Below are 22678 nucleotides of genomic sequence, written 5' to 3'. Positions count from 1 at the left end.
GCTCGCATATAATTAAAGACAAAAAAAACAGCAAACTAAGCTTTTCTTGAAGAAACTTACTACATACACATATATATATTTAAACAGTAATTCTTACTAATAAATACGTGTAACTCTTACTAATATATACATAACATTTACACGCTGCATAAATAAAATTGGCCATTAAATACACGGGAACATCTTTTATGGGCATGGCAAATGCTGTTAGCTACTGCGCAATTTTTTTTTTTAAATAGGTAAAAATGTCCTAAATTTATAGCTTAATTAATCTGCAGTTCCCTATGTTATAAAAGAAAAGGTTCAAAAAGTGATATTATTCCCGTTTAAAACTTGATTATAACTCATTTAACAGTATTAAAAATAGACGCTTTAATATTTCCTATCATTAACTGTGCAAATTATGAAAATACTTACCTTCTTTTAGCTTCATTAATAATTTTATACGAGGAACCAGCCACGTTTCCTTAGCGATGTCGTATCTTTCCCTGACAGTCTTCCTGAAACAAATATCAGAACTCATTTCCAGAAACCAAAACCGGCGCTCTTGTTATGAAAATGCAGATGGCACTGAATGTAATCATGTGACCGGAACGCAAAATGAAACGTCACTGAAAACGGAAGTGATTGAAACTGCAGTAAAGTTAGAGAATGTAAAATCATTAAAGCTTAGAACATCATTCTACTGTTATCATTAAATAAAAATAATTCATAGCTTGCTTTCCTTTATCAATAACGTGGGAATATATCATTTAGATTGCATTCCCCTCTCGCGTCTCATTTTGTTAAAGAACCGAAGTTCGTCGCACTGAAAAAGTTTTTTTTTCTACAGGAATAAGATATTTCAATCACTTTTATTATCCCCCCTCTCGACAGCAAATGTTGAAACGCTGATTTTAGGACATCCGCCTTTCTCTATTTATTAAACCTGTCCACCTATTGACGATTATACTGACCGATAGGTGGCATTGCAAATTCGTCTGCAACATTCGTCGAATAGACCGATCAGGTCGAATAGACCTGAGATGAGAGTTGTGTATACTATGTTAACTCTTCGGAAGGAGATATACGATAATGGAAAAAAGACAGCGGATTTAAAAACAATGAGAACATACTGTTTAAAATTTTATGTCTCTATACTTCTTGTATATTTCGGTTATGAATTTTTCTACATAGTATCGAATGTAGTATCGAATGTATTTCTACATAGTATCGATAGTATCGAATGATGCTTTACCGAACACAATAATGCCTCATTTAATAGCACTAAAAACGACTAATACGTTTTAATGATGCATATTTTGTGTCTGTATATTATTTCAATTTGGAATATGACAATAATTGTCAGTCTTTGGTTTTTTTTATTTGATTATGGCAAAGCACTCGAGAGCTATCTGCCTAAGGGAAAGGATGTCTTCGTGAAAGCTTTCTAAAGGAAACTGGCTCATATATCCTTTGCATATGGGAAAACCAATGCGTCCATACAGCCAGTCTGTTCGCCGGTCTTCGAACCCTGGACCGAACTACCAGTGTTCAGAGACTTCACCACTCAGCAGCTAGTGAGCACTCGTAATTCTGAGTCAATTTCATAAAGTTTTCTGACTGCTAATTCCAACAGAATATCTATGACATGATCTTTATGTTTATTTTTTTTAACTCGCATAAGTTTATTAATTAGGTAAATAAATACAGTATGACCCTTAAAACTGACATTAATATCTCATACACTTTGCATAGACTGAATTCATAACCTTCTAAATGAAAGCATGTACCAAATACCAAAACTGGGATAACAATATAAGAAAAATTAAATATGCTAACGTAGCAAAGTTTAGTGAAAATTTGTATATACAAGTGTTTAGTAATGATTTTACTATAATGGAATTAAAAAATAATAATTCCTTTTCCAGAATTTGAAATTTATAGGTATGCCCTTCATGCATCGCATGCCTCAGGATAACTCCCTTGATAGCAGATTTCAGTCACCAGGAGCGAAGTGCTTGGGACTCTCATACATTTTTAATGAAACCGATTTTCCAATCCGTAGTACTCTAATCGGCCTCTATTCGACTAACAAGACTATTAGATGCAAAAAGAAGACTTAAATCTAATCCTTAGATTCGGAAGATTAGGAGAATTTAATAGGAGTTAGAAGTGAAATACATTGAAACACAAATCAATTAGTATTATCTGTTTCATTGTACGCGACCAAAAAAAAAAAAAAAAATCGCTTTTATACTACACAAGACCATGTTGTCAGCATCTGCACCAAAAGTTCGCAGATCGTTTACAGCAACCAGTAAGCCAGCTGAGCTGCTTATCCCAGCGCCATTTTAGTTTTAGTGACTTTGCTGCTAGTGGGCGACTATTTCGCTACAGTCGTGAAGCCTATGAGGGCAAAATCTTCAAATTATGGTAGCCCAACAATCGAAAAATGCAAAAATTGATCTACTGGGATAGGATTTTACCCGGGTGCTCTTAATAACTGGACGCATAGTTCACCGAGAAGATGAGGGCAAAAAGGCAGTCATTGCAAATTGTTTGACATTTTCGTCTGTAAGCAAACCAACTGTGAAAATGAAGTATTTGTCAAGATACTGAAAATTTATGGCTTTTGTAAATGCTTAAATGCTTCTTCAAAATGCTGGCATCCAAATTTTTATCATGAGCTGAAATTATTTCTAATTATTTTACATCGTACCTACTGCATAGATGTAGAAAAAATTGTATTCCTGGGAGATAGTGTGGTTTTAAATCGAAATGTTAGCTTATTTTCACTTTCTTACTAAAGTATGCATATTTTTAAAAATGGACGCTCAGACGGTATACTGGTTAGGGGAGTCTGACTGAAATACCAAAGGGCCTGATTTCGAATCCCGGAGAAGGCATGGATGTAAAATTGTCTGTGCCCTCATAGGACGTAACGGTGGCTACCTATTATGCACCTCCATAATAAAATGATCACCACTTATGGCCTTAGTAGTGGCGAAAGCCTAAAAATTGCTAGGTCCTACCATTAAAACTTTTTTTAATATATTCCCTTTATGTTTGTAATATTTTTATAATATCAGTGTTGTTGTGGTTATATGCATATTTTTTAGTAGTTCAGAATGGCAACAATAAAAACGGAAGAACCACAATAAATATATTATTATTAAAGTTCTTTTTGAGAGTTTTTCTATAATAAGAAAGTGCGTAATTATTATATTTGCAATACTGCCAGCTGCAGCTTCAATATCAGCTTGATTAAATCCATTTTCTAAACAATATTTAATGCAGAAGTTTTTCGGTTCTTTGCGGACAACCACCAAACATGAAAATAAAGATCTATCAATATTAGGCCTTAGCATCTCCCTTTATGATGAATGCAGAACGATTTACGTTTACAGGTGGAATTTTTTATACAATAAATGTTTACTAACATAACTCAAGAGAGATTTCAGAGTAAGTATCTTCGTCCATTCAAATTTCTATCAAAAGTTCAAAAGTGAGACTAAAAATCTCAGGAACTGTTACTGAAATAAATAAAATTTCAGTAATTTATAGCCTCTTTGTCTTGGGAAAAAAAAAGTAATTCTATAATAAAAGGCCGTTTAATGTGATTACATTTGTTCAGGGTTATTTTGACAATATTACTGAATAATATTTAACGATGAGGGAAAAAAATGCCTATAAATATAAAAGGAATTGAATTTATTGATAGTATAACTAGAAATATAAAGTTAAAAAATTTCATTAATTGTATTGTTTTTGTTTAAATTTGGATGTGTGTATATCTTGTCGGATGGTTAATGCCTTTTTGGATGAAATTATTTATCACTCTCTTCGTTAGAAACATAAATAGGTACTTCCACAGCATTTTAATCCTGAAAAGGCAAGAACCTGTTTATGAATGTTGTGCGTACGTAGCGTGCGTAGTTAACATAATCAGAAACAATGTGCGTTTATTAGCGATATCGTTTAATTACTTATTCTTAGAGAGAATGGAAACACTTATTACAACGACTACATTTTTGAAGGAAGCATTCTTCGAATCGTGGAATATGCCATTTGCCATTTATCAGAAACTAAACTTTACATTATTTTTATGTTATCAGATCAAATTTAATAAATGCACGATAATAAAAATACGAAGGAAAAGTGCTCCGTCGACCAAACGATAAAGTTATAAATACGGAACAAATGTCACACAAAGCGCGATGTCTTTAACGTAAAATTCATTTATGAACTCTTCATAACGTTTCTGAAAATTATTTGACCTATGCTGTACGCTAATCGTAATACTTATATGGAATTCCTTACTAAAAGAGGGCATGCCGATATAAAAATAAAAATTACCCGAGAAAGAGCAACCTTAGATTTGGAGTAGGTGTTTTCAGTGTCTCCCCCCCCCCTCCGGAAGCAAGTATCATTTTTTCTTCTCCTGAAGGAGGACTGATCGCCCTCGAAAGCTATAAAACTATTCAAAATATAAAAGTCAAACAAAGATTGCTTTTCTAGCCTAATTTTAAATGATTGACTAAAATCAAAAACAAGCTATTTGGCGACAAAACTCGGAGTTATTTTTCTAACACTTGAGAATTTCTATAATCTATCTTGACTTTATATGTTGACGTTACTTCAGTTAAAATATTATTCAATATTTTGATCAGGCTCGCCAACAGCCGGATGGTATAAGCCGCTTAACACTGATTTTTCCCATGTATAACGTGAATACGTTTTAGTTTCAGTGTGGTTAATTACGGCAAAGTCTCGAGGGTTATATGCCTAATGGAAGGGATGACTTCATGAACTTAAACTGGCTCGTATACACGTTACACATCGGGACCACGAAAACGCTTATGCAGCCAGCCCGATCGCAGGATTCGAACCTCGGCTTGAACTCGCAGTGATCAGCGACTTTACCGCTCGGCCGCTGGTGGGCCATGGTAACGTGGATACCAACCAGTTTCCCTTAAACAGTTCTCCCTGAGGCACTCCTCCTTTTCCGATACCAAATACCGGGTTACGGAAGATTTTATCATATTAATGGAATTGTTGATTCCAATAAGCGAATTATTTTCCACGTTTTCGTACATAACTAGGCGGAACATCGGTCACTAGATAATAAATATCCGAATGAGAAGATTAACCGCGATCACATTCAGTGATGTCTACTGTAATAGCTTTTTAATGAGAGTTTACCTGAAAATTTGGTTTTACATGCTATGTTATGTCTAATGCTATAGAATCGTCTAGAGCATTTAAAAATTTATTGTTTCGGCATTATTTATTAAATCCTAAATTTTTGTTTTAAGTACTTATTTATCTGATGCAAAACTCACCGCCGAAATGTTCTGCAAGATTCAAAGAACGCACGCTCAAAGTAATACACTAATATAACATAAATACATTACATTTCTTGTAGCACATTTCTCTCTGTATTTTAATTGCTTTGAATTCAAAAATATAAAAGTGTGAATGATAATGAAAGTGGTATTTATCTCCTCTAGTCTCATGATCGGATGAGACGGGGTGACGGAGAATTAAAGACTTAGATACAAGAGACACTTTTGATTCAGGCCTCCTGAGCTATAGCCGCGTCCTGAGTGGAACAGATAGCAATTTAGCAATTACATGGCTTTTGCTGGCATAACATGACATATTTCTAAGTGTGAACCAACAGAAATTCTAATTCACGTTAACTAAGTGTTTGTAAGTCTTCAGATATAGAGTTACCCTGCATAAATCAGGTCGATGTAACGGTATAGGAGAATTAAAATGAACAGTTTCATTTGTTACAAAATAATGCAAAAGAAAATGTAGCAAAAACTCGCTTTTCTCACAAATAGATCTTCGAACAAGAAGGATTTTGAGAATACGATGATGAAATAACAATTCAAAAAACACGGAGTGAAATCTGACAAATATTTAAAAACAAAATTACTCATTTTTTTAAGAAATAAATGCATACAAATATGCATGAAAATGGTTTATTGTATCATTCTCCGAATTACACTGTATTTATATATATACACGTATATTTACAAACCATGAAATCTGTATTTCGGCAATCCGTTCGCTGGCTATCCAATATTCAGGAACCTTATCTACTCCGCCACTGTTTGCAACCATAAAACCGCGCTAATGCATTCCATCGTGTATAATCCATTATATACATGAACTTACTTACATTAAGTCACAAAAAATCCCCTCTGAATCCATTTTTTAATCCGCTTTGGAGAAAAAGAGTCCTTTATATTGTCTGTACCTACAGATATCACCCAAAAATCATCAAAATGGATTCGGGAACGATCAAATATGAATATGATGCCCGAAATTTTTCCCAATTGCAATATGTTCTTTGTACAAGGAAGTAAAAGAGTCAATCTATTAAGTATAACTCTACGTATGGGCAAACAATGAAAAACCCAACTAAGCCACAGTCAAATGGCTTATGTGGGAGAAGGTAAAATATTCAATAGTGATGCGCTGTAACGATTAACAACTGGAACTCAAAGAATTTGATTTGTTCTTGTTCTTTGCTCAAATGTACCTGAAAAGCTGAATTCAAAAATAAAGTCCCCTCCATCTTCCCAAGGAACAGCCTGTTTCATTCCCAACCCAGAAACTCAGAGTCAGAAGTTTGAATAAGCGGCCGTTATGTTGTTAATAGCATTTTTGATTACTTCTAAATTCTTTCAAACAGAGGGAAAATTGTGGGACCCGGAAAACTACAGTAATATTAGAAAATGTTTACTAACTTTTCTGTCTATGTACCGGAACGTAGGTGTTAAAGAGGAAAGACCAACTTTGGCGGTAATTTGGTAGAATTAGTTTGTCTTTATTTCGGGTGGAAAATGTTTGGAAACTGGTGCTAAAATAGTTTGGATGGATTGGATTGGACTGGATTATTTAATTATGGCAAAGCACAGGAGGGCTATCTGCCTAAAGGGAGGGATGCCTTCGTGGAGGACTTTCTAAGGGAAACTGGCTCGTATACACGTTACACATGGGGAAAACGCCCATGCATCCAGCCCGTTCGTGGGATTCGAACCTCGGACCGAACTACCAGTGTTCAGAGTCTTTACCGCTCGGCCGCTGGTGGGCAATATAATAAAAAAAATTAGTTTGGAAAGCTTTTTCTTCGCCTGAGCTTTAATTTCTGCCGCCACATGAACTCCGCTAAGTACCACTTCGAATGATGTTTTTCTGAAGCCCTACGTTTCTTGTTTCGCCATTTCGAAGAAATCCGCTCGTTATTTTGCATATGAACTCCGGAATGCGGATCCACAAAAACTGAGTTTATGATTCACTATGAAAAGCTCGAAGCCAGCTTTTTGAATTCTTTTGTTTTCAGGGAAGCCGGAATAAACGCTCGTTCCTTTTTTGATATGTTCTTTCATTGCATTTAACAAAGTTGTGGATTTTCGATCGACTTAGCGATGTAATACGATTACAATAGCAATTAATTTGTATTATAGTGCTAAGATGGCAACTATTCGCTCATTTGGGCGAATTTTGCTCTTTTTCTCCGTTAATACGTAAGTACCTATGCATCTCAGTTTTTAAATGAAGTAAATATGTTTTCCACGATTCGGCATAACTCACCATTTGAGTTTTAACACCAACCTGTTAAGATTAACACTACCCATTTTGAAATGTGATTTACTTTTGTACACGCAAGTTTCCATTAAGAGGAGATCAACACACATAAGACTTATAATATACTTTATTAACTGGTAATAAAATCTAGTTAATCTAAAGTTTTAAAAACTGGATTCGTAACCCCTTGGAAAGAAAGGATCTCGTACAGAGGCTATCACAGGATAAGTATTTAAAAAATATTTGATTGTATGCAAAATGATAGCTGAAGATTTTGAACCCCCTTTTGTTGCTAAGAGTACAAAATATTTCATTACAAAATTTCGTAAGATCAACTTGGCGCCCCTGGATGCTGCGCCAGGGAACAGATGTCCCTCCCTTGCCCCACCCTAGCTATGCCACTAGGTGCGAAACTTAAATGTTGGCTGGAAATCTAATTAAAGATAGGAAGAGCAGCTCTTACGATATAGACAGTGCCCACAAAAGCTCTCACCCATGGTCGAACGGTAAAGTCGCTGAACACTGGAAGTTCGACCAGTGTTCGAATCGCGGCGAATAGGCTGGCTGCATGAGCGTTTCCGTGGTTTTTATTATATATAACGTGGATACGAGCCACCCTTAGATAGTCCTCCACAAGGGCATCTCTTCTCTCAGACAGATAACTTTCGTGTGTTTTTCCGTAATTAAATAAACCAAAAGTACTATTCGGTTTCGAGGGCCGTAAAAAAATTGCAGCAAAAATGTATGCGCAAAAGCGCCAAATCTAGCAAACGCGCCCATTTCAGATTGCGTAAGTTTATAGAGTTCTATATTTCTTAAGACGCCATTGACATACTAGTTTAATTTTTAAATCCTTTTTTGATATCCTATGGATTTAACAATTTGGGAATTGCCCATGGCGAAAAGTCGGCAATAGAATTTTGGGTAAAGTGCAGAATCACCCACTGCTTGACGTGTTTTTAAGAATTGCACATACTCGGTATCCATGTGCACATCGACCTATTTTCACTGAAAAAAAATCCTAGAATTGCACAAAAATGGCACTGCGCACACTGTTGACTTTATCTATGCACAGATCGACCTATTTTCACTTAAAAAGTAAAAGAAAATTGACAAAAATCCAATTGTTTTTACCCTTGTAAAAAGCGGCAAACAAATAAGTGAGCGATTCTGCACTTTACGGAGAATATTTTCAAAGAAAAGGCATCATTCAATATAGAAATTTACGTTTGAACAGCCAACGAGATGAAATTATGCTTTAGCGATAATAGCGAAATAGCGATGCAGGCATCCATTCAGTTATTTTAGCAAGTTTTATATAAATTATAATAATGATCTGAAATAGTTATTTACTCTTATGCTTCCATTCAGTCATGTTTAGCCTTTTTCATATAAATTATAATAATAAAAAAGTATTATATGAAATTAACCTTTCATCTAAATTAAAACATCAATCTTAAATAGTTATTTACTATTATACTTCCTTTCTTGCCGCAATTATTTTTGGCAGCACTGGCATCAACAATAGTTTGGCGATTTTTTACGGCCCTCGAAATTGAATAGTACCAAACCAAAAATTACACCCTGCTTTTATTTTCACAACAGTTGGTCGTAGAGTTACATTTCCAATTAGAAAAAATGTTAAAAAAAAAAAAAAAAAAAAAAAAAAAAATCTGAAATGTTTCAGATTTTAAATTACGTCCAAAGGGGCGTTTTTTAACATTTTGTGTGTTACCTTTCTTTATTAAATATCATGTTCCTCGCACTTAAACCATAAGATCCAGTGCAACAGCAATATCGCAAAATAGTTTTAAAACGAGCATATCTTTAGAATTTCCGATACAGAGACTCACGCACTGGAGATAAAAATGTTTTTTCTGCACAACGTTGCCATTGCTCGCTTTGAAATCCTTGAGTTTGTTAATCAAAAATTCGTCAAAGTTTTAAAAAATAGGAAATCGATCATAAAACAAATTTCAAATTTCAAATTTGGTCTTCCACATGCTCATATTCGTTGGAGGATTACGTTATTCAAAATTCGATGACTCTATGTACCGTTGTTTTATCACAATACGAGAAATATACATACATTTATGCAGATTTTTCATTATTTAATTTCTTCAAATATAATGCAGGACTCTAACATTTTGTGGCAACAGTTTGAAAAGTGAACCGACATTTATGAGTCCGACGCAAAATGCCAAAACGAAACTAATAGTCCTTCGGGATTCAAATCCCTTAATAAAGTAAAGATATTTTGGCACTTTTATATTTAATGAAAGCAATTTTATATAAAATTCGATATCTGATTTTTTACACTTTCCTTCTGTCTCTATAATTATATTTAAGAAAATGTAATATTCCTCATAAGAAATAAAACGTAAATCCATTTGACGCGCGTACCAAAGTTGACAGAGATTGAAGCAAAGATTATAAAGTTCACTTAGTGGTTGTGTGTGTGTGTGTGTGTGTGTGTGTATTGAGAATACGGCAAAGCACACGAGGTCTATCTGCCTAAGGGGAGGGATGCCTTCGTGGAGGACTTTCTAAGGGAAACTGGCTCGTATACACGTTACACATGGGGAAAACCACGAAAACGCCCATGCAGCCAGCCCGTTCGCGGGATTCGAACCTCGGACCGAACTACCAGTGTTCAGCGACTTTACCGCTCGGCCGCTGGTGGGCTCACTTAGTGGTTGGTTTATTTGATGACGGTAAAGCGCTCGAGGGCAGTCTGCTAAGGTGGTGTGGTGCATTTACATATGACAAAGCACACTAGGGCTATCTGCCTAAGGGGAGGGATGCCTTCGTGGAAGACATTCTAAGGGAAACTGGCTCGTATACACGTTACACAGGGGGAAAACCACGAAAACACCCATGCATCCAGCCCATTCGCAGGATTCGGACCGAACTACCAGTGTTCAGTGACTTTACCGCTCGGCCGCTGGTGGGCCCAGTCTGCTAAGGAGAAAGATGTTTTCTTGAAAGACTTTCTAAATGTTCTCTTAGGGAAAGGCTAGTCCTTGAACTCGGCCGATAAATTTTTGCTCCCAGCGGCGGAATTAATGGAATTAATGAAATGCGCCACAAAAGTTGCGAGTACTTTTGAATCAATTTACATGTTTTTCCCTCCCTCCAGAAAATAAAATTTATGAAACAAATCACGGGCGTCCTTGTTTGTGAATTTCGGTTTCGATATAATTTGAGCCGAAATTTAAACGGAATTTTAAAGCAAAACTTTCTTGCTTATTGAAAGTATATAAATAATATACATTTTCTGCCTATTATGATAGCTTGGATATGTAGTATACGGGAGATGGAACAGAACTTCGGCTGATTATTTTACCCGCAATACTATTAATACGGAACATACTTCCAGCCAGCTTTAGTATTGATAATATTAGACAATTTCTCATTTCCACGGACCCATCATAATGGGGCCAAATTTATCCCGAAGTTAGCTGGAAATTATGTAAAATACCATTTTCTTAGAAGACTTATTAACATCTTTCCCAGTCCTAGGTAAATCAAAAATTGTTAATATTTTTTATATAAAGAAGAAATACACAGTCTGATACACTAACAGCTCGCTTCCTCAGTCGTCAGTGTATCAAAAATTCTAAATATTTTTGGAAAATAAAAGCGTGTTTAGAAATGCCTATTCAGTTTTTCTCGTGTTAAAGTCAGTCAGTGGTCTCAAATTGGCAGCCAGTGAACATAGTTTAGTTAAGCAATAACTGCAAATACTGGGTTCCAAATATTTCAAGATTCAAGTTATTAGAAGTTTGAGTTTATATTATTTCCATTTCCATTAAAACGAACATGAATAAGGCTCCAGAAAATCTATAAACTGAGTTAATTAATGAAGCGACATAAATCTCATTCATTCAAATACTTGAAAATACAGATTTCCTTAACTTTTATTCGCACTTGTTAAAAAATAAACTCACTTGAGAATTTTTGCACTAAGAATAATCAGTTTGTTTACGAATGCATTTATAGTTTCGTTTAGTTACTTGCGACAAAGCACACTAAGGCTATCTGCCTAAGGGAAAAGATGTCTTCGTGGAGGACTTTCTAAGGGAAACAGGCTCGTATACACGTTACACATGGGGAAAACACCCATGCAGCTAGCGCGTTCGCCTAAAGTCGAACGCAGGTCAGAAGTACCAGCTTTCAGAGATTTTATCGTTCGACCGCTGGTCGGCGGAATGCATTTATGGAATGTGACTATTCCCGTTTTGAGGACCGTAAAAAATTTGCAGCGAAAATGTATGCGCAAAAGCGCCAAATCTAACAAACGCGCCCATTGAACAGCGAGATAAATCTAGCGTACGCGCTGATTTCAAATTGCGTAAGTTTAGATAGTTCTATATTTCTAAGGACGCCATTGAAATACTAGTTGAATTTGTAATCCTTTTTTTTATTTTAAATCCTTTTTTAATATCCTATGGATTTAACAATTTGGGAATTGCCCATGACGAAAAGTCTCCAATAGAATTTTTTCAAAGAAAAGGCATCATTCATTATAGAAAATTACGTTTGAGCAACCAACGAGATGAAATTATGCTTTAGCGATAACTCGGTAGCGAAATAGAGATGCAGGCATCCATTCAGTTATGTTTAGCCTTTTTCTATATAAATTATAATAATTTTCTGAAATAGTTATTTACTCTTATGCTTCCATTCAGTTATGTTTAGCCGTATATATATAAATTATAATAAAAAAGTATTATATGAAATTAATAATAATAATCTTAGAATAGTTATATAGATATAGATAGAGTTATGTTATATATTAGAATAGTTAGTATAATCTAAATTAAAACATCAATCTTAGAATAGTTATTTACTATTATACTTCCTTTCTTGCATTAGGATTGCTGCAATTATTTTTGGCAGCACTGGCATCAACAATAGTTTGGGGATTTTTTACTACGGTCCTCAAAACGGAATAGTACCGGAAAAAAAAAAAAAAAAAAAAAAAAAAAAAAAAAAAAAGGTAAACTCTTAGTATATGGTGCGGCCGTGGCCCGATTGGGAAAATTGTCGCCAGCACCAAAATGACTAGTTTACTGCTCATCATAAATATTGCATTAACTGCTCATCATAATGTCGCCAAATCCCATGTGCACCATATACTGGGATTAAAGAGAAAACAAAATTAATAAATGGAACGAAATTAGGTTGCCATTATTTATTCTATTATTTCCAAGTAGCACTTTTGTGCCACTTGGAAATGTTGCTTTGAAAAACTTAGAAAATTTTCATAATTACTTTATTTTTAGTTTAAATTAAAGTATATGATTGAAAGATTAACATGCTAGGATTAGTATATCAAAAAAATGTCAGTCTACGAATTTAATATTTAGCTTTCAATATACTTGAACTGCAAAATGAAGCCAACTAAAATCTCTTGCAGGTAACCTTTTTAATGAATTAAGAACAAATTTCTTAAACTGTGGGTCGTGACTCCCAACCAAGCCATTTTTACGGTCCTCAAAGACAACGGGACCAGCTGCAGGGGTAGCCAAAAATTTGTGCAGTTTTGATATTTCTTTAAACTTATTATAATAATTTTACAATTACGAAATATTTTTACACAATGTATCTGAAAATAGATAAAGATAAGACAATACAGACAAAGAAAAAACGAAAACGTTTCGACGGATTTTTTTTATAATATAGATGTTCATTTTCTTTGCTTTGCACATGACGCTGTCATTTCGTCTGTTACTTATTTAAAATTTTCACATTGTTCTATGTCTTAAAATTAGAAATTAAAGTTAATGATATAAAACTGCAATAGTATATTACAGTACAGGTGAAAAAATTAACAGTTTCAATCACGCGTGTGTCGGATTTGCGGAATACTTACGGGGTCCCACAAAATTTTTGTAAATATTATGGGGTCCAGTGGGGTCGCGAAAAATCTCAATTATAAGAGGGTGTCGCGACTGAAAAAAGTTTAAGTAACCCTGAATTAAGTGATCGTGGTTAGTGTAAACGTCAGTCCAACTTTCAAACATTTGAATCACAAATAATGGTGAATGCAACTATTTGAATTATATCGCAAATTAAACATCATCGCAAAGTGCAGTCACCTTATAGAACAGCAAAAGACATATTTTAAAATTAATTCAAAAACCGATTTTCTCATTACTTGTATGGGGTTTAAGGGGAAATAGAAATGCGGTCAGCCTTTTAGCTATTATTTATTTTTAGTTTAACATAACTAAATTTTGTTTATCAACATTTTCTATATGTTTTGCTGTTCAATTTTTAAAAACACGCTAAAGATATTAAAAATCTAAATAAATGTATATGCATTTTTCGAAGGAAATAATCTTCTAGCAATAGCAAAAGGGGGTGCATGGGGTTAGGTTAATTAAGACAAAGCAACTCGAGGGTTCTCTGCTTATGGGTGGGAATGCCTTCATGGAAAACATTTTAAGGGAAACTGGCTCATATCCACGTTACACATGCGAAAACCCAACCATACAGCCAGCCTGTTCTTCGGGATTCGATCGTAAATCGAACTAACAGTGTTCAGGGTCTTTACAGGTGGCGGGTTTGGGTGCACGGGATAAAATAGGTTGAGAAACTCTGTGCTAAACAAATAGTGCATGTGCTTTTCTTTGCCAAAATTACGTAATCTACATTAGGACTGTCACTGATGATTTATTGTTGTTCTTGGTGGCGTTTAAAAGAATGGGTGACCGTAGCCATAAAAAATTAGAAGCCCTATTTTTCCAATATGCATTGGCATCTGCAGTAAATTTTCCAGAAAAATGGCTTGGTTTGGTTTAATTATGGAAAAGTCAGCAAAGAACCCCGCCTAAGACGAGGAATGCTTTCATGGCGAACTTTCTAAGGGAAACAGGCTCGTATTCACGTTAAACATAGTGAAAACAACGAAAACGTCCACGCATTATTACTTTTAGATTGAATTATGATAAGCTGTGGATATTTTAAGTTTATGACAATAAAAGAAAAACGTTCTCTTTTTTCTTATGCATTATTGTTTTTACACTGAATTATGATAAGCTGTGGACTTTTTGACTTTGAAGTTTATGACAATAAGAGAAAAACTTTCAGATTTGACAATCTGTAGCAACTGTAGAAAAGTTTTGGCCTGGTTAGATTGATTTAGGATTGGATTATTCAATTATGGCAAAGCACACGAGGGCTATCTGCCTGAAGGGAGGGATGCCTTCGTGGAGGACTTTCTAAGGGAAACTGGCTTGTATACACGTTACACATGGGGAAAACCACGAAAACGCCCATGCAGCCGGCCCGTTCGCAAGATTCGAACCTCGGACCGAACTACCAGTGTTCAGCGACTTTACCGCTCGGCCGCTGGTGAGCCTTAGATTGATTTAGGAACCAAAATGCTCATTTTAGGCTTCAAAACATTCAGCTGAAAAATTTTTGAACTAAAAAAGAACGACATTTAAGCTATTGTAAAAGCTGTAGAAATTAAATTCAGGAGAAAAAGTTTTGCATATGTAATTTTTTCAAAGTATTTATTGCAGGGAAGCACTTCCGCAGAGAACCCGGTAAATGTAAACTTTAGCGATAATAGTTCAAACCTGGTAACCTAGCTAATTCATCCTATTCGTTTATGCGAAGGTTGTCGTTGTTCGCATTTGGAGATTTATATTATTTTTCTCTTATTTATTATTATTTTTTCTGAATTTTTTAACAACGAATAGATAGAAATATTTTCGCATAATTAAAGAAGTTTTCGTCGAAAGATGCCGGTTCTCGGGTCGTCAGTTCGGGATCGAAGGAAGAAATTATGGCGGGAGGGGTGAATGCTAATTTGTAACATGGCTGTTCACGTTATGTTCTTAATTATTAACAGCTGTAAGCACGCAGAACCATGAGGTTTCCAACCCCTATAATAATTTTAAAATGTATAAAATTCTAGTTTTATTAAAAATGCTACTGAAGAAAATTTGATTACTGTTGAAGGTTATTTGTATTGTGAAATATATTATGAAAAAGGATAGGTATTTGTTTCACCGTAAAATGCTTTAAGCTGTATGCAAGTAACTTGGAAAAAAAAAAAAAAAAACTTAAAACTATGTAAAATGGATATATTGAAGGTCACGCATTCATTAATTTATTACATGGGCATGGCTCTTACCGAAATACATCAATTTTATGTATCAACAGGCAAAGTACTTAATAGTGAAAAAAGACATTTGTAATAGAAATATTAGTATTCTATATAAATTAGAGAAAATACATATAAGTATATAGTAAACGTAAGCATAAGAATACTAATTGTTATTCTTTAAATGAATTTTTACTTCGTTATGTTTAATACATTGTTTTCTGTGCTAACTTGAATTTAATAGAAATTTATTTTCGTATATCACGTTTAACCTGTTAGTTTTATATCTACATACTTATTATCTGTGAATTTTTACTACCATTGTCTGCTAACTTGAATTTACATTACTAAAAACCACGTTTACAAAATATCACGCTTACGGCTCGGCTCATCCTCGATGAGCCGCGAGCTTGGCGAGTAAAACTGCAACGGCGCCAAAGGGTTCTTTCCCGAAGCGCCAACGGGTTCTCTGCGGATGAAAACCCCGATAATCTCTAAAATTATATGAGAAATCGCACCGAATATATGGTTAAGAATTTAAATACAATTTCCGTCTTTTAGCAAATTTGAAAATTGAAAACCATTTTTACCAAAACTACATTTTAGTAAGTTTTTTTTTTTTTTTTTTTTTTTTTTAATTTTAATTTTTATTTTTATTGAACATATAAACAAGTCCGGAGCTAGGTATTTTTGCCGCCCGGTACAATCCCTTCTGATCTTATATTCTGCTACCTTGCATTTCTCTAAATCTAAAACAGTTTAGCGCCCCTAAGTTCTGCTGCCTAGTGTTTCCTCTAAATTCTAGAAATTTCATCCTTAAATTTTACTGTTCCTTACTTCTCTGAATTCTGACAATTTTGCCGTCCCTAAATTCTATAACCCAATACGACTGCACCGGCTCTTGAGCTCTTCCTGTATACAAATTAAGTAAAAGTAAATAAAATTCTTAAAACATTGAGTAGTTAACTGAATTGTTTTCTAATTTATTAAAAGCAATATTATTTATTTATAAACATAATTAGTATACTTATTTCACTTGCAAAACAGCAATGAACGGCATGAAATAGAGTACCTTAATGTTAATATTAATAAACTGCATTTATTCAAAAGATTGCAAAAAAAAATTTTTTGGACAATGCAGTAAAATTAATTACACAAAATAAAAAGCATATTTCTCATTATTATACATTCACAATCGTAATAAAGAATAAGTACAATAAATAAAATTCTTAGAACATTCTTACACATTACAATTGCGTAAGCTTGTTTAATCGAAAGCAGCGCTATTAAACACTGAAATAAAAAAATAAAAAAAAAAAAAAAAAAAAATACTTAAATAGCAAAATTTAGAAAAAAGTAAACTGAACTTCATATAAAATGTATGGAAGTTCTCCGAAGTACTTTCGACTTTAAACCAAAACATACTACAATTACATCGAAGTTAAAAACAAAATATAAGAAAATTGCCCGCTGTATTCATAAATGTCATAAAATATACATACCCTGCTTCAAAACATAAAAAGACAATCTTTTCCCTTTGAAAATATGCGATAAAGAATTTACTTTAACCTCCTCCACCGAAACTCAACAGCAAAATAGCCGCCATTACTGAATCGAATGAATTGAGCATTACTGCGCATGAGCCACTGAAAGCCACGTAAACTACAGAATAACCGTGAGAATAAAGAAGACGAAAAAGCCTTACGTATAATCGTTATATATTTTGGCATAAAAAAATAATGATGTCATGTAAGAATAATCAAGCACAAATTTAAGACCTTAAACATTTAGCTGTGTTTCACTGTTTAAATATACATTTGTTTGTTCTTCAGCTGGGCAGAAAAAATATTTAAAAATGTAGAGAAAATTTATATATTGATTCACTTTTGTACATTAGATAATTTCAAAATGGGGGGGGGGGACGGCGTGCCCTGATTTTTTAACCAATGACCAATGGTCAGACCATTCGGTACAGTACTTCAATATTAACTGTGTGGTCATGATGTAAGGGTTGACTCGGCAGGTGAGACACTTTACCTTCATATTCCGGCTGCAGGTACATCTTGTTCAGAGAAGATATAAAGCAAATTGGACACAAATTGATATGCATACAGGTTTCGACAGAAAATGCAAAATTTTACATTTTGTCTGCCAATGAATGAACGGTCGTCGCTACAGCGCATCTGATCTGCGAAACTAGCAGGATATTTAAGAGGAGAAATTACGATTCCAGGTCGTAAATTCTTCACGAATTTCATTCCATGTACTCTGGTAGACAGTAACTATGCCTCGCCTACAGGTGCGCGAACTATATGCGCAGATCTCAGAATTTGAGAGAGGTTGTGTAGTTGAGCTCAAAAAAGCCGGTTGGTCTTATTGGCGAATAGCTCGACATTTGAGCAGGAGCGATGCCACTATTAGACGATGTTGGCAGGAATGGGTGAACCATGGCCGCACACAGCGTCAGGAAGGAAACGGTAGGCCTAAAGAAACGACAGAACGTGAAGACCGAGCAATCGTCAGAGCGGCACTCACAGTCCCAGATGCATCATTATCATCGATTGTACGTGCAACTAGTGCTTCAGTCACCGCAAGGACCATTCATAGACGGCCCACAAAAAGGGGGCTGAGGTCACGGCGTCCCTTGCGCCGACTACCATTGACCTCTGTACAACGTAAAGCTCGTCGTGTTACTCTTCACGCCACGCCACCCTGGGCTTAGATTTCAGCAAGACAATACCCGTCCCCACACTGTACATGTTTCTTAGTGCTTTCGGAACATTACCTTGTCCAGCAAGGTCGCCGGATCTCTCTTCTATTGAGCACGTTTGGAACATTTTGAGCCGGGCCCTCCAACCAGCTCGGGATGTTGACGATCTAACGCGCCAATTGGATAGAAATTTCCACGATATCCCTCAATCCGCAACCTCTATCAATCGATGCCAAGCCGAATAACTGCTTGCATAAGGGCCGGAAGTGGACAAACGCGTTACTGATTTTTTTCACTTTGTGAAGCTCTATCACTTCCAATAAATCATCCAATTTTTCTCAAACCGTAATCATTTCTTTTTCTGTACATGTACATCACTTCTACCGATTTTCGTCCCGTTCGGATAACTCCTTCTTGGTGCGCCGGTTTTTTTGTTTGTTTGTTTGTTTAAGAGTGTATATATTGTTGCGTGCGTACGGGTTCGTTATGAAATGAATGCACAAGTCCGATGAAAAATGAACAAAAATTTATTATTATCACAACAAAAATGCTTAAATTTTCTCAAATTATCATGCAGTATTACAATATCTCACAGTAGTTATCTTTTAACTACTCAAATGTCCAATAGAACGTAATTCAAAACAGCTAAAGAACGCTAATCCGCGAATTCGCTACAATCAACAACAGTAGTTTTCTAAACAACAACAAACTAAACAACTGCTACAAACTGAGATGTTTTCCTCCTTTTATAAGATTTTAAAATCACGCGCTAGAATTTTCCAGCACTTTCTCGAAATCAAAAAGAGATATTTATTTATTTAATGCACGCGCTCTTGTATTTTCAATTTTCCGGCTTAGCTTTCTTTTAATATTCGTCACGCGCTGCACTGCGCGAGAAATAAAACCATTTAATTTATAATTGAACTAACATTAGCTTTTTAAATACCAAATTCGTAACACTGCCCCCCTTCCCAAGGACTGCACGTCCCGGGCAGTACAATCCCTGGACAGGAAGCTAAACTTACAACTGTGGCATAAATGCATTAATAAGCATTACATTACAATAATAAACAACATGAACAATAAATGCAATAAATAAAACAAATCAAGTGCTATCAAATACTAAATACAAAACAAATACTAAATACAAATCAAATACTAAATGCAAATCAAATACTAAATACAAATCAAATCAAACACACATTTAAAAACAAAAAGGACCATGGTCTGATACTATTTACAATTATTTACATTATGCACTATGGCCATAGTAATTAAGCTAACCTGTCGTAAGAGTTCGAAGACTCACGGATCCGAACCACGACGTCATTCGTGTTCAGCACTGTATATGGACCATCCGAAGGTGACTGTAATTTAGGACTCAGTCCTTTTCGTTGAATTGGGTTCCACAACCACACCTTGTCTTCTTTGTTGGATCTATGTCTAGTAGCTCTTGTGTCGCATTTGGTCTTCATTTTCTCCGTCGCCAAGTTGACTCGCTTTCGTGCAGAACGGTGCATCCCCTCAAACCGGGCCTGGGCATCTTGGATGTGTTCCTCAGGCGATGAAGGCGCATCCGTAGGGCGACTAAACAGGCGGTCACAAGGCAGACGAAGCTCTCGACCGAAGAGCTTCTGGGATGGAGAACAGCCGGTAGTCTCGTGGACAGCACTGCGGTAAGCCAGTAAAAACAGCGATAATTTCTTGTCCCAGTCCTGCTGGTTTCTGGAAACCACTAATGAGAGGTTATTAAGGATGGTTCGATTGAACCTCTCTACCATGCCGTCCGACTGGGGATGTAATGGCGTCGTTTGGGTCTTGTCAATGTCGAGTAGTTTGCATAGTTCTTTGATTACTACCGAGGTAAAATTCCTTCCCTGATCGGAATGTAACTGAAGAGGCACTCCGAACCTGGAAATCCAGTGCTGTATCATTACCTCAGCTACTGTGACAGCCTCTTGATCAGGAATAGGATAAGCTTCAGGCCACTTGGTGAAGTAATCAACGACAACGAGTATGTATTTGTTGCCATCAGCAGTTCGTGGCAGAGGTCCCAGGATGTCAAAGGCGATTCGTTCAAAAGGCGCCCCTACGTTGTAACGTTGCAGCTTGCCTCGGCTGCGTCTCTTAGGTCCTTTCCTACCTGCACAGGCATCGCAAGATCGGCACCACTTTTGCACGTCATCCTTTGCATTATTCCAGTAAAAGCGCTCACGAACTCTCTGTAAGGTCTTCATTATTCCAAAGTGACCTCCCGTAGGGCTGTTATGTAGTTCTTTAAGGACATCAGGAATGCGGGATCTTGGAAGTATCAGCTGCCATCGGAACGTCTTCCCATCATCCGATTCGAATTTCCGGTATAAGACGCCGTTTCGAATGTGAAGTGAATCCCAGAGTGCCCAATATTGTTTGGTTGTAGGACTACAGATAGAAATGTCCTGCCAGGTAGGTTTTCTGTTTGACGACTCTATTAAATCAATTATGGGTTTAATGTCGCGGTCTTCCAGCTGGTCTTTCCTGACTTCATCATCACTCCACGGTTCTCGATCAGCAGATGTTGATGTTGTAATTTGTCTTGCGACCGGAGTCAGCAGCTCGTATTTCGCTTCCACCCTGGAACAATATCGACAGTTTTCTTGGCAAGGTCTTCTAGACAGGGCGTCGGCGTTTCCGTGTGATGATCCCTTATGATGACGGATAGTGATGTCATATTCTTGGAGTCTCTGTATCCACCTGGCTATTTGACCCTCAGGACTCTTGAAATTTAAAAGCCAGGTCAATGATGCATGATCGGTGCGGAGCAAAAATTTTCTGCCGTATAGATAGTGATGGAACTGTTCTACAGCTTTGACTATGGCGAGCAACTCTTTCCTGGTGACGCAATAATTCCTCTCCGGTTTAGACAGGCACTTGCTCCAGTACGCCACTACACGTTCTTGGCCGTCTATTTCTTGGGACAAAACAGCACCAACACTTTCATTACTCGCGTCGGTGTCGAGAATAAATGGTCGGTCAAGCTGAGGATACGTCAGGATTGGAGCAGATGTTAAAGCCTCCTTTAAGTTGTTAAATGCATCCTCGCATTCTTTTGTCCACAAGAACTTTTGGTTGCTCTCTGTCAGCTTGTGTAGGGGTCTTGCGATGAAAGAAAAGTCCTTCACGAATTTCCTATAGTAGGTGCAAAGCCCTAGGAAGCTTCTCAGCTGATGGACATTTTCGGGACGTTTCCAGGATTTAACGGCTGATACCTTTTCAGGATCCGTGCGCACACCTTCTGCAGAAATGACATGTCCTAGGTAAGTCACTTCCTTTCGGAACAATTTGCATTTAGCGGGACTCAGCTTCAGATTGGCTTCTTTCAGTTTCTGAAGCACCTTCCTAAGATTTTCTAAATGTTCTTCAAAACTCTTTCCGACGATGATGATGTCGTCCAGGTATATGAGGCAGGCTTCGTAGGAAAGGCCTTTCAAAACAGTTTCCATAAGACGTTCGAATGTTGCCGGCGCATTACACAGACCAAACGGCATCACCTTGAATTGCCAAAGCCCTTGTCCCGTAGTAAATGCCGTCTTTTCTCGGTCTTCAGGCTGTATTTCTACCTGCCAATACCCACTCTTTAAATCAAGTGTTGAGAACCACTTGCTGCCAGAAAGAGTGTCTAGAATGTCGTCAATTCTAGGAAGAGGGTAACTGTCTTTCTTCGTAACCTCATTCAACCGGCGATAGTCGACGCAAAATCTTGTTGAGCCGTCTTTCTTTCTGACTAGGACGATGGGAGATGCCCATGGACTTACTGAAGGCTCGATGACATCGCTTTCTTCCATATCTTTTAACAGTGTTCTCACCTCTTCCTGTTTAGCAAACGGTAGACGTCTTGGATGTTGCTTGATCGGGGGATGATCGCCGGTATCTATTCTATGTTGTGTCAAACTAGTTCGACCCACGTCAGAAGATGAGCGGGAGAAAACAACTTGAAGATCTTTAATGACGCGATCGGCAGCATTCCTCTCTTTATCGTTTAATTGCGCATTCTGCAATAACTCCGATGTAATTCTCTCTGAGGACACGGATTCTTGGATGTTACTCTTTCTTTCAACAGTAGTTACTGGAGTACATGCTGCAACCACTTCACCTTTCTTAATAATTCTCCCCTTCTCAGTTACATTGGCGACTCTCACCGGGATAACCGTTCTGGATAGGTCGACAAGTGTTGAGGCTACTAGTACTCCTTTTGGGCTATTACAGTTATTGGGATATTCTAT

At 36.4% G+C, this 22678-nt stretch overlaps 1 protein-coding gene across 4 annotated transcripts in view; it reads right to left on the bottom strand.

The window, feature by feature from the left end:
* Positions 1–17362, bottom strand: part of LOC118183299 (uncharacterized) — a 72338-nt gene extending 54976 nt beyond the window's left edge. For 3 of the 4 annotated variants that reach the window (XM_035352781.2, XM_085824680.1, XM_035352782.2), the window contains exons 1-2: positions 17209–17362; positions 418–500 (exon numbers count right to left, since the gene is read on the bottom strand). The gene's annotated coding sequence lies outside the window, so the exon portion shown is untranslated. The remainder of the gene's footprint in view (positions 1–417; positions 501–17208) is intronic. The other variant, XM_085824679.1, reaches the window with a different exon arrangement.
* Positions 17363–22678: the final 5316 nt, after the last annotated feature.

This window comes from Stegodyphus dumicola, chromosome 10 (assembly GCF_044657685.1).
Source record: "Stegodyphus dumicola isolate Sdum_Otavi_A_Nest chromosome 10, ASM4465768v1".
NCBI lineage: Eukaryota > Metazoa > Arthropoda > Arachnida > Araneae > Eresidae > Stegodyphus > Stegodyphus dumicola.
Note: the sequence above shows the minus strand (reverse complement) of the source record. Positions and strands in the feature narration are given on the sequence as shown.